Genomic DNA, 10,939 nt, shown 5'->3' on the forward strand with positions numbered 1-10,939 from the left:
TATAGCAAAGATTAAAGGGGCCAATATAATTTCTTAAGAGTCCATATGCATAGCTAAAGGCTACATAACAAGCAATAATGCCAGGACCTTTTCTTTTTATGTGTATGGGTGTTTTGCCAGCATGAATGGAGTACACCAATGCATGCAAGTGCCTGCAATGGCCACTAGAGGGCAACAGATCTCCTGGATCTGGAGTTAAGTTGTTAGGAGTCATGTGGGTGCAGGGAACCCAACCCAAGTCCTCTGCCAGAGCTGCCGTGCTCTCAAAGTGCTGAGCCATTTCTCCAGACGCTGGTAGGACTTTTCTGAACAGTCCCATGTCGACACCATCATAGGCACATTATTTATTCACTGTAGCATGTCCCTGTTCTGTTCTTCAGAAAAATTTTCAAAGTGTCTCAACACTTAAAAGAAATTGAATTCATGAATCATGCTTGGTGTTTGGAAGGCAGATGTTTACGATTGAATCTTGACTCCATTATGTTAGTATATATTGGGAGTAGAATTAATAGTTTCTGCATTAAAAATATTAAGGACACTAATTTGACACAATGGGCCTTTAGACAAATGACAGAATATATGAATTCCAGTGGGGAGCTATGGGAGGGTGCCAGTGGGCAAGAGAGTATAAAGATGATTAAGATTGATTGAGATGTTCTGTTGAAATACACAAAAATTCAATAAAAACTAGAATTAATAAAAAAACATTTAATCACTTCTTCACAGATCCTCATTATTTAACTTCTATATCTTTATTGTAAAATATTTCCTGAAGGAAAATGTGCATAACTAGCAATGGTTTTGCACAAACTCTGATAAATCCATTGTGTCAGTTGCTTTGCTCGTTGTAAGAGAATACCTGACTGACACAACATAAGGAGATGGATTTCTTCTGGCTCACAGTTCAGAGGTTCAGTCCATTGTGATGGCAGGCATAGCTGCTACAGTGAGGGGTGAAGTATTTGATTTTCTTGTGTTGACAGTCAGGAAGCAGAAAAATTGGACTAGAAGTGACTGACCTAGAATCCTCAAACTATGTTCCTTTGGCCCAGTGTCTGAAAGCTAAACCCCATATCCAAAAGATTCTAGAACTTCTGAGAACAGTTCCACCAGCTAGGGATCAAGTAATTGAGCACATGAGCTTATGGAGGACATTTGACTCTATAACATTTTGCCTCTGGCCCCCAAACATTCATTCCATCTCAGAATGAAAAAGTTCATTTAGTGCAACTTTAAAGTCTCCAAAGCCTTACGAGTTTCAGATCTGTTCAACAAAGTTTGAAGTCTTAGCTATAAGACCCTGTAAAATCAAAATGGCTTACCTTCTTCCTATGTAAAATGGCACAGGCCAAGCACTTTCTTTCAAAACATAGGAATGGGGTTTAGGAAGATCATACCAAAGCAACTTTCCTTCTGAGTATACAACTATTTAGAAAATTTTAGCTAATACACATCAGCTTCTTTTTTAATGCACTGATATTTCTGAAAGACCAATGCCTATACAAATGCCATTAGAACAGGGCTTGCCTTTTTGCAATAGAATGGAAGGGCCCTTAGGTGTGGCATCTAAAGAATATTTAAAAAAATTATGTCACATGTTAACTGCAAAGGTAATTTATGGAAAGGAACCTTAAAAAGAATAGCCCGGGAACAGGGATGTCTGTATTCATCCAGTTTATAAATCTGTGTTTGCCCTCTCATTCAAAGCATAGTATAGCTATGGGTTGAGCTATTCTGTGCCTCTGGCAATGTAGAGTTTGATTTAAAAATATCCTGTCCTGCAGATTGGTGTCTTCTATCCCAGCCCCAAAGTGAATAATGACACAAAGAAAAGCTATCATCTTTCTTAAGAGGCTTAACATTATGAATCACTCCTATGAATGCTGATATTTGGCATGACATTTTATACCAAGCAAATACTCAAAGGATCCCCTGTTTTATATTTTTATATTTTATTCATTTTTTAAATTTTATGTGTATGAATGTATTGCCTGCATGTATGTAAGTGCACCTGTGTCATGCAGTGCTGCAGAGGTCAGAAGAGGGATTCAGATTCCCCTAGAACTGGAGTTAAGGACAGTTCGTAGCGGCCATGTGGGTGCTGGGAATCAAACCCAGGTCCCCTGCAAGAGCAGTCAGTACTCTTAACCACTGAGCCATCTCTCCAGCCCCCTCCTGTTTTATTTATAGTCTATTAAATACTTAAAAATCTGAAAGTAAAATCTTCATTTGTTTATATAGGAATGTTTATCAGGTCCTGTGACATTAACTGTTTCAAGCAGTGTATAGAACACAGGTTCCTAGACCTGGCCTCCCACACTGGTAGTTTTAATGAGCTTTGGAGTATAACAGTAGAGAAGTTTCTTTTTAGAAATAATACATTAATGTGTCCTCAAACTATCAAATATTTCAATATTTGTTGCCAAACAATTTTGGGTGTTACCGTATTTCATTTACATTATCTTCATGTTGAATTTGTGTTTTCCCATTATCTCTAATCTTTGCCAACATTAGAGATAAAGCCAGTATTCAGAATTATATTGATTCTTTTGCATTATATATTGGTTCAATTCTTGGCATGTTTATTCCTGCAAGTATTTTTAGTGCCCCCAATGTTCCAGAAACTTGGCATATCAGAAAATACGAATGATTTTTTTCAAATACTTTAATGCATCAGAAAATTGATTATATATATATTATGTATATGTTATATATATAATCTCCATGATATCCATGATGTATACAGTCTTTGTCTCTCTGTCTGTCTCTCTGTCCCTGTCTCTGTCTCTTTGTCTCTGTCTCTCTATCTATCTATCTATCTATCTATCTATCTATCTATCTATCTATCTATCTCTCTCTCTCGTAGAGGCCAGAGAAGGACAACTTTGGGTTTGAGTTCATTCCTCATGTGCTGCCCCACTTTTTTTTTCCATTGGTCTGGAGCTCATCAAGTAGGCTAGACAAGCTGACCAGAAAGACACAGGGATCCTTCTACCATTGCCTCCTGAGTACTGGCATCGGAAGTGCATACGACATGGGTTCTGGGGTCAGATTCAGGTCCTTGTCCTTGTAGGGCAAGCATTTCACCAATTGACTTATCTTCCCCATCCTTGCAGTAGCTCTTTTGGCATCATTCTCTTCTGCAGTGTACAACCTTCAGGAATGCTTGCAGTGGTCCTTTCTGAGAAAATTTCCAAGGAGTTCTCAGAAAGACAGTGAGATGAAAAGTAATGTGAGCAGTTTTCCACCTGTGTGGGAAATGTCTGCTCACCTCTGTAGCTGACAGACAGTCTGTTGCCTTTATGACCACACAGCTGTGTATATCTCTGTGTAGTACAAAGTCATGTCTGGTAGATGTCACTGGAACCATGTTACTGATATATGCTAAGAGACTATGTTTTTCTTAGTTCCTTTACTCCTGTAAGTTTGAAGTCCTTCAAATACTATTTACTGGGTACAAAGTCATGTCTGGTAGATGTCACTGGAAGCATGTTACTGATATATGCTAAGAGACTGTTGTCCTTAGTTTCTTTATGCCTGTAAGTGTGAAGTCCTTCAAATACTATTTACTGTGTAACTCCTCACCTGATAAGTTCTTGGCTCTGCAGGCACTGCCAGTCAAGAGAGGGATCAAAGATAGTTCAGGTCTTCAATGTTGTTTTAGAATAGAGAACAAAACAAAATTGTAATACAGTATAGAAAGTGTAAGATAAATACGATTATAAGACGATACACACACACACACACACACACACACACACACGCACACACACTAAAGCTTACTGGAGGTAGTATATATTCTTTTACACAATAGATAATTAATCTGGAGAAAATACATGTTTTCTTTTCCTCATTTATTTTGAAGAGCATGCATTACATTTTTTTCTACTTGGGATAATAGTCTAAATTTTTATGGAAAGATGAACTATTATGGAAAGATGAACTATAAGAAGGCAAATCCTCCTGGTAGCTATTTTCCTCACCTCCTTTTCTTCTGTAAATAGATATGAATTGGTCTGTGTTTTGATTTTGGAGTTTTTCTCATCTTGGAGTCCTGTGCTCATTGATCTGATAAGTCCTACAATTCATGACTTTGATGTGTCTGCTAATATTTTATTATGATGAGCATATTCTTATGCAAAATAATAGGTTTTTAAATGTACTTATGTTATTTTTTAAGATTGTATATGAGTATTTGGCTTACATGCCTAGTGCCTATGGAGGCAGGGGAGGGTGTCAGATCCCCTGGAATGGGAGTTACAGATGGTTGTGAGCTTCCATGTAGATGCTGGGAATTGAGCTGAAGTTTTCTGCAAGAGAAGCCGGTGCTCTTAACTGCTGATCTATGTCTCCAGACCCAAACTAATATTTTTTAATATTGAATAAGCTTTGCTCATATTTCAGTGAAATACATTATAGATATTGAAGTATACACTTTATCCTTTTTAATGTTTATCATTTTAACTTGTCCCTAGCAAACTTTCCCTGAATTAATTACTTTAGAGAAATTACTAATTTCACTAACACAGAGCTCCCAACATTTCTGTGCTTTGAGACATCCTACCTCAGGTTTTTAATATTTTCCACTTCTAGTTCTACCATGACTTATTTTTTTTTCTTTTCATTTTTAGATCCTTAAAGAGTGTGCTTTATTATAATGTTTCATGTGAAGCTAGTCTAGTTTGCATTCTGTTACTATGACAAAACCTTGACCAAACCAACCTGGGGAGGAAAGGGTTTATTGCATCTTATAAGTTACAGTCCGTGGTTGAGGGAAGTTAGGGCAGGAATCTGGAGACAGGAACTGAAGTAAAGACCACAGAGGACCTGGCTTGCTCCTTTGGCTTGCTCAGATGCTTTTCTTATGTCTATAATTCGAGTTCCAGGGGATCTGACGCCCTCTTTTGTCCTCCTTGGGCATTGCACCACACAGGTGCACTTACATCATGCAGGCAGTGCACGCATACACATAAAATAAAAATAATAAATAAAAGCATTTTAAAAAAATTATTGAATTCAGTTGACCCTGATACTCTTTACTACTGTATAAGGAATAGTGAGCCACTCAAGTTTTAAAAGTTGTTTGTATATTACCATACAATTCTGAATTTATGTTAATAGAGATAGATGTTTCCTATCCAAATTTGAAGAGGTTCTTAAAGAGAGAGTGGATGTGGGGGGAAGCATTTTATGAACATAATCCTTAACTAATGCAGAGAAACATTTCTTCAGTTACTTTACTCTTCAGGTCCTTTTCTTCTTAGATATTAGTAGGTTAACGTTGCTACATTCATGCAACTCAGAGAAAATGTCTAAAGAGCAGCTAAAAGACCTATCATTTTTGAAGGATAAGAAGGCGTGTAGTTTAATGCTAATTTCATTAGGTTCCATCATCCAAACTAATTAATACCACAAAATCAATTAGATTTTTAAAACAAGTAGATAGCTGAAAATGAATACTTCACACTACAGTGTAGTGTATTGTGGTTATCCAGTCAAAACTCAGTATTTCAGAATCTCTTGGAGTGATTCTGAAAATGCAAATGCTTGAGCTCCCCTTTCCAACTCAGTGTGATAAGATATCTGTGTGTAGACTCCATGAACTCATTGATTCAGGCACACAAAAGTATTGCAGAGGAACTGTTTTTTTTTTTAATTTTGTTTTGTTTCTTTTAATATTAGCTATTGTGACAGCTGGTTTTACTTAAAGACTATAAGTATGCTGAGTGTCTAGCAAGCATAAATGCTAAGGTAGTTTATATCATGTCAGTGTGGAGGGGAGGACTTTAGGAGAATGAGCTCCAGCATCTTTGGCCAAGTCTTGTACATGTTCTATGCATGCTAGTGAGGATTACATTATCCAGATACTGCACCCTGTAGGAAGTAAGTTTTGTGATTTGATTTATAGTGTTTTTGTTATCAAATCACTTTTGGGGGACGAGTGGAGGCAGTCTTTGTATGGATTATTAACCATATTTGCATCAGTCATTTTTCAACAATTTAGACATTTATGTAATGCTTTCTGGGATTTTTTCATGTTCTACACTGCTTCATATTTGAATGCTTGTGTTTCAGAGATCACTGGCTTGTGACAGAGTAGATTTGGTTCATTGTGTTTTCTTACAACTTTTCTTGATCTACAGTAGATTTAAAGGAAAGCTCTTAGATCTTAAGATTTTAACATATATAGTACATAAAATAAGTAATACAGTATTCACTCTTTATTTAGGGGCTTTAACTTAACATTATATCTAAGAGATGAGATCTGTCCATGTTGTTTCATGTAATTGCAATTAGTTCTTTTCTGTTGTTTTCTTCAAACTTATAATAATTTATACATCCAACTCCTTTTCCAACTTTAGACATTATACATATCTGTGAATAGTCTTATGTACTCAAGTAGGTTTATACAGAATCTATTTCTATTGATTTTTTTATATAGGACTAGAGCTGATGACTCATAAGAGTGGCATGCATGTGTTGCATGTGTGTGTCCACTCAATTTAGTATGTAACATCAAGTAGCTTTATCTAGTCCCTGCATATATTCCTCCCTTCGGTATAAGAGAGTCCCAGTTCAGCCACAGCCTCTTTATTCCTTGGTGTATCCGTTTTTATATTTCTAATTTTAGCCATTGGAGTGGATATGTCTTGTGGCTTTAATATTTTTTCAGATGTCTATTTGATAAATTTTTAAACATGAGAGAGAGAGAGAGAGACTGTTAGAATGTCATTTTTCTGAAGCACAAATTGAAGAACATTTTATTTTAAATTAGGCTGTCTGTTCTTGTTTTTGTACAAGTACTTTATGTATTTGGGGTATCAATGCTTCCTCAGATATGTATTGTGAATATTTTCTTGAGCTCTGGAGCTCAGTAGTATTTGACTTTAATATTTATAATTTTGAGTGTAAAGATGTCACAAATTAGTTAGAAATTTCTCAAGAATATGTTACCTTTAATATTTCTTTAAACAATATCTCTTCGTTATTAGTGATTTTTAACATCTCATTATTTGGTGTTAATATATAAAATGTAAGTGGTTTTATTTATTGCTTTGTGCTCAGTATATTTCATCAATGTATTTGGTAATTATAACATTTAATCTGTTAGATTATTTTGAATTTCCACACAAGCAATTATGCATCTGAACATACTAACATTATTATTTCTTTTTTTCTTATACATCATAAATCTTTTACTTTGTTTTCTTGTCTGTGTAGGACTTCAAATGGGTTGAGATTTATAAATTTTAGTGAGTAGGAAAAGTCACAATGAAGAATCAATGAGTAATGAGGAATAATATAATACTATGCGATAAGGTTGCGTATCCTTCATCCAAAATGCTTGAGACCAGGAAAGTCTCAAATTTGGGATGTTTTCAGACTTTGAAATATTTGTACAGATTTTCTGAGACAAATGTCTCAAGCTCTAACCCAAAAATCTAATATCCAAAATGTCTCTAAAAGCCTCAGGTTTAGATTTTCCAATTAGGGAGGCACAAGCTATATAATAGTGTATGACTCTGTTCATAGTATATCATTTATGTAACTGTGCCTATTCTTGGATGTATAATTTGTCTCTGGGTTTTTCTTTTAATTTTTATTAGCATATGTTGTACATAATAATGGTTTTGTTATGCTATTTTATACATGTATATGATGTATTGAGTATATTCACCACATTACCCTCAACTGTCTCTGTCTTGCTACTGCTGAGCAAGCTCCTTCTTTCTCTTAACTTGTCCTCCTGCTACTCAGATGTTTTTCTTTATTTTCTTTTTTCTGTTACCCAATGAGCTTGATTAGAATTGTTTGCCATGAGTATGGGTGGGTAGGTATTGAGGGCCACAGGTAGCTTACCAGTGGCTATCCTACTGAAGAAAATGTTGCCCCTTTTCTAGCAGCCATTAACTAACGATAGCTCTTTGGGTAAGGGTGTGGCCTAATGTGGCCCTCCCCGATTCCAGACAGAACATTGGTGGGCCCAGGTCCATCTTGTGTAGGTAATCATAGCTGCTATGAGTTTAAAAGGGCAACTGCCCTGTTATGCCTGGAACACAGTATCCTACAACACTTCACTCCATCCTCCAGCTCTTACATTCCTTCCACCTCTCTTTCAGGATATTGCTAGTTTTTCTTTGATAATATTACTTCAATTATTGTTGGAAACCTCAGTGACAATTACCTAAGTAGACTTTAATTTTTCCACATTTTGCACATTAAGCCATTGTGATCTATTTACGTCCCCATTTTCTGTTAACCTACATGACTCACAGATTTATTTACTCATTTCTTTGCTTAAAGAACATTTATTGATCATGTACTATATATTAAGATCATTAGATTACTTTTAAAGTATATTTTTGTATTTAAAAAATGGACTTGGTCATTAGGTTGGGTTTTTTTTGTTGTTTAGTTTTTAATCCCAATATATTCTGCATGCCAGGAGCATTTATTTCTGTCTCTGTGTCAAATGTATGATGGAATTAATAGAGAAATCCAAAACAGGAAAAAAAATACATAAATTCAGGACTGGAAGATGCCTGAATGGGTAAACATGAACCTTGAGGACCTGAGTTTGAATCCCCAGAACACACACAAAAAGCTGGCTGTGTACTTAAGCACCTGTGATCCCAGCATTTCTATGAGGAGATGGGAGGCAGAGATAGGAGACTCCTCAGAAGTTTGCAGGACAGCTGCTCTGATGTCTGACCTGAAGAAGCAGCAGACATGTCTTGTCACCAGTGAGGTGGAAGGCATGAACTTCTAACTGAGGTTGTCCTCTTACTTTGCCTGCAAGTCATGGCATGTACACACTCACATTGACTTACATACAAATGCACGTACACACTCATCAAACATGCACATAAGTGAACAGCTCATATATCACAGGTCCCTCATTTGAGGATCACTGTATTGCAATAAATATTCTCTAGCACATAAAATTTAGCCCTGTTTTATGATGCTATGTGCTGTGGCAATTTTAATTGAGATTGTTCTTTGCTCTACCTAGAACTTACTTTCATATCTAATGAATAAAATGAAAAACATAACATGAATTTGCCCTTGAAATTTGGAGCTTAAGTTTTAACTTTAAAAACTTTAGTCATACATGCTCTGGAATGCTAATCAGAATTAGGTGAGGTAAAATAGGTCTGTGTCATAGAACAGTGAAGATTTTGAATAATTCCTTCAAATATTTTTAGAGGATATTATTTTATTCAGGCACACAATTTTGTAGGCTAATAAGATATACACTATAAAGAAAAGTAGTTAAATAAAATATTCTAAAGAAATAATGAAATAGGAAATAATATAGAAAATAGAAAATATTAGGTGATTAAATGTTTGGCCCTTGGCCAATTCCAAAATATGTAGGCCTAATAAAAAAGGAAAATTTTCATTACCAAAAGTGTTTGGAGTAACATATAAAAAAAGACAGCTTAAAGATAGACACAGAAGGCAGAAAATTAAAAAAAAAAAAAAAACCACACACATTTCACCATTCAGCACCTGGGATATGATGCTGAATGGAGAAGTACTGATGTAATGGCAAGTCTAAGAATGGGGTATCTCAACAAATTCTCAGAATTTGGTATTGATATGAGGAGTAAAGCAAAGTAAAAGTGGCTTCAGATTCTGATTGCCCAGAGGAGTACAGGTTGGGAGGAAGTATTACACAGGGATAAAGTAATGCTTTGAAAAGACTCTGGAATGTCAGTGCAGAAATAAATGTCCTTTAAGGATAAAGTGTGCATTAGCGCTCTATGACAGAAGGGTTTGTCTGAGGGACTGTTTATAAAAAGCAAAGAGCCTTGAGTGGTTCTCAGCCACTGGGTGAGGAGAACAGGATATTTCAAAGGACCATCCCAAAGAATCCTCTGGGAAGCAGAGAAGAATGAATGGTAGAGTTGAAGATGTCCTGAGTGTAGAGAATGTGTGATGAGCCTCTCTGTCGAAGAAAGAATAGGTTAGAAATATGGAGAATAGTCTATAAAGAAAGGAAAGGAAGTCTTGATTGGACTTGGTAAGGTTTATTGTTTTCTTATAACTTTTGTTGATGTGTAGTGGATTTAGAGGAAGCTCTCAGATCTTAAGACCTTAACATATGTAGTATATAAAATAAATAACATAGTATTTACCTTTCATTTAGGTGTTTTTACCTAGCACTATATCTAGGAGATGAGATCTGTTCATGATGTTTCATATAATATCAATTAGAAAATTAAAAATAAATACTAAATTCTTCTGTGAAGAAGAAGCTCTACTGACTGAAGCCCAAATTGAGGGGAGTAGAGTGGATTCTCTACAGGTGGTGATACAGTGTTTAGCACATGATGCCACATTACAGTTATGCCTGAACAAATCAGCTTTACTCTTAGCATCCATTTTTAAGCCAAGCATAGACCTAAATAGCTGAGAACCTGTTCCTTTAGCATTCTCTCAGAACTGTGCTCCATAACAAAAGACTCATTCTTTCTTTTCTTGAAACAATATATCCACCATGAAATGGGGAAGTAAAAGTTGGACCCATATCTTATCAGAGAAGAATTTTGCAGTTTCTAAGTCCTACTTACTTAGAGCAACAGACATACAACCTTAAACAGATGTTATAAATTTCTCTTATACTGTTCAATTAAATAAGTGATTTTGCAGTACTTTGATATATAAAACATATATACACATTCATATATTACTCTGTGTCAAGTTCTGAGGGATTAAGGACATATACTCAGATCACAATAGGAACACATTCCTCAGTGAGATTTTCTACATTATAAACAAGATAAGATAAGATTAACCTTTTGGTTGGAAGGTTAAATAAAATTTATTTGTTCAAAGCATGTCCATATGGTAAGAGTCATTATCCCAGTTCCCCTTCCTTCATTTTATAAATAAAGAAACATGTAAAAGCCATTCTCACATTGGGGACTGGAAT

The sequence above is a fragment of the Nannospalax galili genome, unplaced genomic scaffold (assembly GCF_000622305.1).
Source record: "Nannospalax galili isolate Female #2095 unplaced genomic scaffold, S.galili_v1.0 scaffold477, whole genome shotgun sequence".
Classification (NCBI taxonomy): domain Eukaryota; kingdom Metazoa; phylum Chordata; class Mammalia; order Rodentia; family Spalacidae; genus Nannospalax; species Nannospalax galili.